An 8574-nucleotide genomic window follows, 5' to 3' on the forward strand; every position below is an offset into this window, starting at 1 on the left:
GGAAGCCCTAGTAGCATAATGGAAGGTGCATCAGGAATGCTGGGAAATCTTTCCAGCATCCTCCCACCCCCCATAGAGCTCTTTCCTTATAAAGTTTCCCAGCATTCCTCACATGCCTTCCCACACATCTTTTATGTCTCTGGGGTTTCCCACAGCTTTGCTTCCCTGTAAATGCCATCTCAGGTGCTGAGCACAGATCACTCTGCATGGAAATAGGCAGGGCAGAGCGAGGTGCAAATGATTAGACTTTGCTTCAAAGCTGAATCTTTGCACAGGTCTTCTGTGCATAGAGCTAAATGGCAAGCATCCTGTGAAGTCACCAAGAAACTGAGTAAGACAAAGAATGGATGAATGTACACTGACACTTTATAAGTCGGCAGTTTGTTTGAAGCATTGGAGAGGAGGAGCAAGACGGAACCAACTTTTCATTCACTAGTACAGGTATATCTCCTTACTTGCGGGGGTTCTGTTCCGCACCTACTACCATGAGTAATGAAGCCGCAAGTAATGAGGCATTTTGCCTATGGAAAATGGGGTTAGGTTCCTGGATTTTTTAAAAAACCAAACAATGTCAAATGGTGAAAAACACAAAGTAATTACTGTGAGGTCTCCTTGTACCCAGCAATGCCGCCCCCCCCCAGCAACCATGGAAAATCATGGGGGGGGGGACTCTTTATTTCTTTGCAGAAGAGGCACAAAATGGCTCAATTTCTTAAAATGACCAGAAATGAGCTCGGAGCTCATTTCCGGCCACCCCCCAACCTGCGGATATGTGAGTCTTAACCCTTTGTGTGCTGGTTTCCCCCATGTATTCCGAGTTTGGGTGTCATCCACCCAGCTGCAGATGTAGGAAACCGCAGATGAGAGATCCATGGATAATGAGGTTTGCCTGTATATGCATCTAGTACTAAAACTGCAAAGTCAGGAGGAAGCTGGACTTACCCTACAATTGAGCGATGCTCTGTGATTTCTCATGACTGTCTTCATCCTTCTGTTCACTCTGAAGAGAACATTCCTTGCAATACCAACTTCTATACTGCATTTTATGTGAATTCTCTTGTTTTAAATAAGATGCTATCTAGTAGTGATGAAAATATGTTTAACCATGCTCTTTGTATACCCAGGCGGTACTCATTTGAGCATTTTTCTAACATTTGGGGTACTCTTATATCTATTTGGTATTCATAAGTACCACTTATGTGACTCCCTATCCATATGCTGTTAACCTACTTCAACATATTCCTTTTAAGCAATGTGATGAAAAAAGTGGATGAGGAATATGTTGGGATGAAGACATTTAAGGCTCATCTGTGGGTGTACTAAGAAAAAGTGATACAATCTCACCCAAGTTGCACCATTGAACAAAGCAGCAAAGGTGTGTGTCCCTAAACAAATTTGAATGCTTCCCTACTTAAAACTTCCTGCCAAAGGAAAGCTAGTATGGCAGGTTGGGTACTGATAACAATTAGTAGTATTGCAGAGCTATTATTGTCTGCAGAGCAGATACACATTTCCCCCCCTGCCCCACCACATTCTCTGGTCAAACTGGTTTTACAGGCTTCTGTAGCAAGAAGTATCTGGGGGAGAAGCCTAAGAGGACTCCCAAAAGCAAGAACAATACTGTGTCAACAGATATATATGTTTTGGTGTGATGACTGCTGGCACCAGTTTGTATCTATGATGAATACTCCTGCATCTCTATTCCCTGTGCATTTTTTGAACTATTGTTTTTAGCACAGGGAAGATGAGCATTTGTCCACATACCTACACATAGACACTCCTCTTCTTTTTAAAGGGCTACAAGATTGCCTTTCCTTTGCAGCAATGATTGACCTTCAAGAATTTTCTTTCATATCCAAGCAAATTTGCTTAGCTTTGGATTGTGCAGACCTAGCAGAAATTTCACGTAAGATAGGAATTAATGGCTTTTACTAGTCATTCTACCCTGCAGAGAAGTTCCTGTCTCATTCATTTTGTTGGTACATGTTATCAAGCTACACATCCTGGATCAGAGCTAGATCTATAGTAGCATTAAGGGCTATTGAGTCATCCACTGCATTTTAGAAATTATCTCTTCATGCTTGGGAAGCAGAACTTTAGCCTGATGTCTTCCTAAGTGTGTGTTTATGTGTATAGGGTGTAGCATTCAAATGTGATTGCTAATCTGGTTGGCCACTGTTAGATATTGAAGGCTGTACTAGGTGGACCTTTTGGTCTGATTCATCATGACTCTTCTGGTCTGTTCTATATTCTGTACACTGCTGCATTTTTGACAAGAATTTGGTTCTGTTATTAATTTCAGAAGGACTCTTTCCCACTTAGCTGATTTCAGATAATGATTTCTGATCAGACTCTTTCCATAATATCATGTAATTCCTGTCCGATGTCATACCTGTTCCATAGTGTGCCAAACCCATTGCTAAACAATGTGTCTAAAATGACAGGCCTGGGTTAACTGTGACAAAGCAGAGATCGGATGTTATATTGAAATGCATTGCTGCAATATACTTATCATATATTGCAATTGCTTGAAAATAGTTTCATACTGGGAAAGCATTCTTGTGTTTAATCAAGTAAAAATGGGCAGACTATTATGCCGGAATTCTTTGTGGAAAGGGGAAAATGTTGATGGAGCTGACGTAGGAAAGCATATAGTTTTTCTTATGTAAGGAGGCATAAATTATATTTTGTAAAGAAGTTTAAAGAAGTGAAGAAACAAATGTTGGGCAGATAAGTTTGAAGACTTCCGCCTTAAGTCTTTTTAAATTTAATATGTTCTGTTGATAAAGCACTTAGAGCAGTTAACAACAATTTAAAAAAAAATCTTTTTCCAGGGCAAAGATTCTTCTACAGGCAACATAGTATCACTTCCCCTCCTGTTGCTAGAATTAAGCCTTGGCAAAGGTTAATTACAGAGCCAAACAAAGAAAGGAAGCAAAATAATTGGGCATTTAGAGATGCTGAAATACTCTCATCTGCTGGTTTCAACCCACCTTCAGGCAGCCTTTACAAATTCCTACTCTAAAACAGAAAGATACTTGTTACCTGGCAGCCTTTCTACTCGTTTGTAGATTTAAAAGGAGCACAACTGCCTTTCCATAATTATCCCATCTATTCTTGGGATAGGAGGAGGAGAACCGAGCTGCTCCTATGTAGAGTTGCCATGCGCCTCGGTATTCTGGGTTTCACCCAGGTTTTAAGCATCTCACCCAGATTGCTTAGCCCACCCAGATTCGCCCAGATTTCAGCTTTCATTTAGAAGGGGGGGGGGAGCTAAGCTCTAGCCTTGCAGAAGCGGAGTTGTGGAGCAAAACATGCAGTCGCTATTCTGCTCAAAAGTTATTTTCAAGCCAATTTACATAACATGCAAATTAGGCACACAGATCTGGAAAGCCAGAATATGGCAACCCTGCAATGCTGCTGCTTCTCCTGTATCTTCCACATTTTGATGGTTAAAGCTTGGTGGTGCAGCTTTAGCCATACAAATACAACAAATATTTTTATACTACTTCTCAGCCAAAGTCCACAAAGCGGTTTACATAGATATAAATAAAATGGTTCCTTGTTCTCCAAAGGGCTCGCAATCTAAAAAAGAAATATAAGATAGACACCAGCAACAGCCACTGGAAGGATGCTGTGTTGGGGATGGATAGGGCCAGTTGATCTCCCCCTGCTAAATAAAGAGAATCACCACTTCTAAAAGGTGCCTCTGCTCTTTTAGCAGGGATATTGCTCTTTTAGTAGGGGCCATCTCCAAGGAGATAATGAGCACATCATAACGGAAACCACAAGCCATGTCATAATTGTCACCAGAAGTGGTAGAGACAAAGTGTCATCTTTCAGCACTGGGGAGGGATGTAGCTGGTGGGCACCAAACATATACATATTTTATACTAGTCTTATCTTGGGAGTTCTAGTTGGGAGAGAGTGCTGATAATTTTCAAGAGTTACTACATCATTTGAGTTCCCCATTGATTCCTATGGGGGAATGATCTAATTGGGCCCATGTTCAAGTCTTTTCATAGGGCACGCCCCCCCAAGAGCTTATTGCGCACTGCTAGTGAGGACTAGCTTATTGCCTTTCTCCATAATAGATGGTAGGCTCTGCTCAGCTCGCTCGCTTAGAAGTTGTGCAGGAGACCTGTCTGTCTTACCACCCTGTTTTATTTCCCCACAGCTGTTATGCTGTACTAATTCATTACATGCCTGCAGCAAGTTCTAAGTAAGGGGAAATATAACAGAAAATCAACCCTCCAGTGGTTGACAAGCACTGCTGGTGTGCTTTGAAGAAAGGGTTTTGTTTTTTAAAGAACATTACAATGATTGTTGTTGTCAAACCTAATCTAGGATTCTTAACCAGTTATTCAAATGGGTTCTCTCTCTCCCTCTCTCCTGTGAATACTGAAATAGCACTATGTTTTCAGACAGAAGTTTGGAATAAATTGGAAGAATAATGTGATATATGAGAGAAACAAATGGCCATGTTTCCCAATGGTTCAGAAGTTAAATAAAAAATTGCAGGCTATGTCATATACAGTATTCTTGATTTTGAGGATCAACATTTCAACACGGGTGTTAATGTAAAGTCTTGCTTGCTGGAAAACCCAGCCAAGTACAAGAAAATGTATTGCAGTTTCCAGGCTCAAGGTATCTTGAGAACACAGAGAGTTCAAAATAAAATGATGCTAAGTAAAAAGATACTCTCCTATGCTGGACTCTTATCAGTTTTTGCAGATTCAGTAAGTGAATATGCAGCCTTAATGGAGTTGGGAAGTAAGGGAAATAGCTGGTGTTTCCCCTTTGAATCAGTTTCCTTCTAGTTATCTTCTCCACCTCCACCCATTTGCCTATTTCCCCCCCTTTTCTCTCTTATTTGTGCGCATGTACATTTGCTCTCCAATATTCTAGCACTATATTTATTAATAATAATAATATTATTATTATTACATTTATATCCCGCTCTTCCTCCAAGGAGCCCAGAGCGGTGTACTACATACTTAAGTTTCTCTTTCACAACAACCCTATGACGTAGGTTAGGCTGAGAGAGAAGTGACTGGCCCAGAGTCACCCAGCTAGTTTCATGGCTGAATTGGGATTTGAACTCGGGTCTCCCTGGTCCTAGGCCAGCACTCTAACCACTACACCATGCTGGCTCCAGAATGGGTCATAAAGCATGACCAAGCAGCAGGCTCCAGAATGGGCCAGAACTAGACAGGAGCTGTCTTGGTTCTCAGTGGATGGAGGCACCAGAAGCAGGGGACAGACACCATTGCACCATTTCATTCTTGCGGCAGCCATTCACGTACGCAGATGAAAGAAAAGCGCTGCACTGGGAGACAACACTCTTGTTGTGAAGGAAAATCCTAGTCTCCATGCCCTACATCAGGTGAGCTGACGCTTGCACAGCCCAAGATCTGCAGGAGGAATGGTGTGCATTTATGTGCAACGCATATAGTGATGCAGTCGTCACTCCTCTGCATGTGACTTTCTCAGGTCTTTTCTGATATTTAAGTCCTTGTTCCATATTTTATTTGTTTGTTTGTTTGTTTAATTTCTATATACCCAAGCAACTATCATTTTGCTAGTCTGTTATAGAACATGAACATGAACATGAACATGAACATGATCCCTGTGTCCTTTGTCTTAGTCACATCCTGCTGAGACCAGGAAACTGCCCAGGATGAAACTATGCACGGAAAGGGAAGGTTTTTTGGGGAAGATGTGTTCTGTACTCAGTGGTTGCCACTGAGTTCTATGGAACGGTCAGTGTTAATAGGAAGCAATCTGGAATAAAGGGAAGGAGGCATCTTTCCCCTGCCCCAGAGTGTATAAGTCATTCTATGTCTCTCATGGGATCCCAACAATATTCAAGGTCCCACTTGTCCCAGTTATCATCAACTTGCTTTAAATAATAGTTTCAGATTATACAAAACTAAGAGAAGAAGAGGACGACCAGCAGCAAGGTGGATGGACTCGATTATGACAGCAATGAATGCACCACTGAGAGACCTTAAAGGCCAAGCAGAAGAAAGATCACCCTGGAGAGAATCTATGTGGTTGCTAAGAGTCGACACCAACTTGACAGCACTTAATCAATCAATCATTGCCATGCAGAATATGGAAAACTAGTTTTAATCTAAATCTCCCCCTCTTCCTTCATCATTATCAGAACTCAACAGCTTTTGTCAAGCCATCTTGGACAACTTTTCCCGAGCAACCAGTTTGACTGCCATGTATAGTGCTTCCACTATGGGCAAGGTCCAGTACAGGCCAAAGACTGACTCAGTGTGGATTTTTAAAATGCAATTCCTAAAACAAAACAAAATCGTGTCATGTGCCCTCCTATTCAAAACAATTACATTATCTGCTTTGAACTTCTGTTTTGAATTGGGAGGAAAGCATGAAACATTCTTTAACTAAGGCTTGAAACAGTGCACATCCACTGTGTTGGGACAGAGAAGGAGAAGAAAATCTTGAGTGGATACTGAAGCAGGTCTGAAGACCTCTGGGAAGGAGATGTCAGCCTTGAGAGATTTTTCTAGCAAGTCCTCTGAGAAAGAGAAACAGATTTGTATTTTTCAGCTTGCATTTTGGGACCTTTTTGATATTTTCTACTGCCTTTTTGAAACTGAAAACCTCCTCATTACATTTTGTACCTTGACATCAGGTCAATGCTTGAGTTTTGCAACTTCTCCTTCAGTAATGTGCTTTGGCTAATGCCAATGTTTATTTTGTTTGTTAATTGACAAATGAAGAGACTTTAGAGGAGAAACAAATCTCATAATCTTTTTCACTTGTCTGAACTATCTTTGGATTAGTCTAGCCTAATACCATAGGCATTCATTTTGCTTGGAGAAGAAAAGCCTAAACTGAAATAAAGTATACATTCTCAGCAAGCACATATATAACTTAATCAAAAGTGTTGTCTCTGCAACACATGCAGATATGTCCTAAATGTGATGGGTCCCAGGGCATGGCCTGCAGGCACATGAGAGAACCATCTTGCTTAAACTAAGCCATGTAGTCTAGTCAGTGCTTGAGTGGATGACCACTGATAAACCCTATGTAAGCCACCATGAATTTCATGATCCAGAATCCAAATGTAATAAATGTATTTTATAATTTATTACATTTGTTTCTCTCCTTTCTTCTGTCACAGAAGTATAATTGTGTAGGTCTCACAGATATAATATTGCATTAGGCATTGTTTCATTCAAGAGTTGTTTTAATTTGCTGCCCATTTGAAACCCCGTATTTGGTAAGAGTATAATGTAAAAGGAGCCCATAATTATGTATTTGTGCAGCACCTGTTATAGGGTTAACATTTCTTCATTCCCACCTTCCTAAAGCAGCTCATCCAGGTTGACACCTTATCCTCCTGCACATATTGCAAAGACTCTGCATACCTGTGTCTAAAGAAAAACCCCTGGAGTTCAAAAGCTCGCAGAACTTCATAAATAACAATTTAGTCTGAAATAGGATCATTTTTTGCTGGTTCATCTTCATTCTTAATAGCTGGGGCAGTTATCAGTGGAGGCAAGAAAGCTTTCTTTTGTTCTGACTTATAAACTACCTTCAAATGCAGATGTGGCAAAGGAGTGTCCTCTCTTCCTCTCATGCTTCTGCTTCACTGCAAGACTGATCTTGTGTGAAGCCCTACAGTGACAATGTAGGACTTCTTCAAGTGTACTGCACACACAAGGATCCTGTTGGCCCTGTTTGCAGTGCTAATGTCCAAGTGTGCAGCACAGGCCAAGGCAGGGGCGTAACAAGGCTGGAGTGGGCCCAGAGACAAAATTTTAAAATGGGCCCCTCGCTGATACACACACACACACACACACACACACACACACTTCACAATATAGTAATGTGACTTGCTTCTGGGGGGCCCCTCGAGGCGTGGGGGCCCCCAGGCAGCCGCCTCCCCTTGCCTAATAGTAGTTACGCCCCTGGGCCAAGGACTGTCACTGGCCCCATAAGGATTAGTAAATGTGATTTTAAAAAACAAACATGCAGATGTACCCCAAATGTGACATAAATACCTAGTGGCTGACATCCTGACGAATTAATCACATGTATAAGGAGGCTCTGTGGGAATGCACTATTGTGCAAGGGAACATTTCTCAGAAGTGCTTAGTAGGGTTGGAAATGTGTTGTTATGGTTTTATGTCATGCTGATTTGCTCAGGGACCATAATAAACTTGTACTCCTGCAGAGGGAAAATGAATTTGAACTGTGGATGCAACAGGATCTCAGCTTGGCCATCTTCAAATGCTTTTCGAAATGTTTAATTTTGAAATGGACAAGGCCTGCTGGATCTTATCTTGGCCTTGTAAATACAAGATTTATTGTTTTGAGCAATGGCTTGAAGATGTTAAAACAGACCACCTTATGTCTCAAGCCACCTTGAAGATCTTGTAGTAGAAAGACTGGGTTAAAATGTTTTACATAAACATGCACCATGTAGACTGGCAAAATATCTGAGCAGAGCTATTGCCTGAGCTGGGCCCCGAATGGTGCATGCTGCTGCCCCCTTCTCCCCAGCTGGTGCCAGGCACTATTGGGGGAGTGGGG

Source organism: Hemicordylus capensis, chromosome 5 (assembly GCF_027244095.1).
Source record: "Hemicordylus capensis ecotype Gifberg chromosome 5, rHemCap1.1.pri, whole genome shotgun sequence".
NCBI lineage: Eukaryota > Metazoa > Chordata > Lepidosauria > Squamata > Cordylidae > Hemicordylus > Hemicordylus capensis.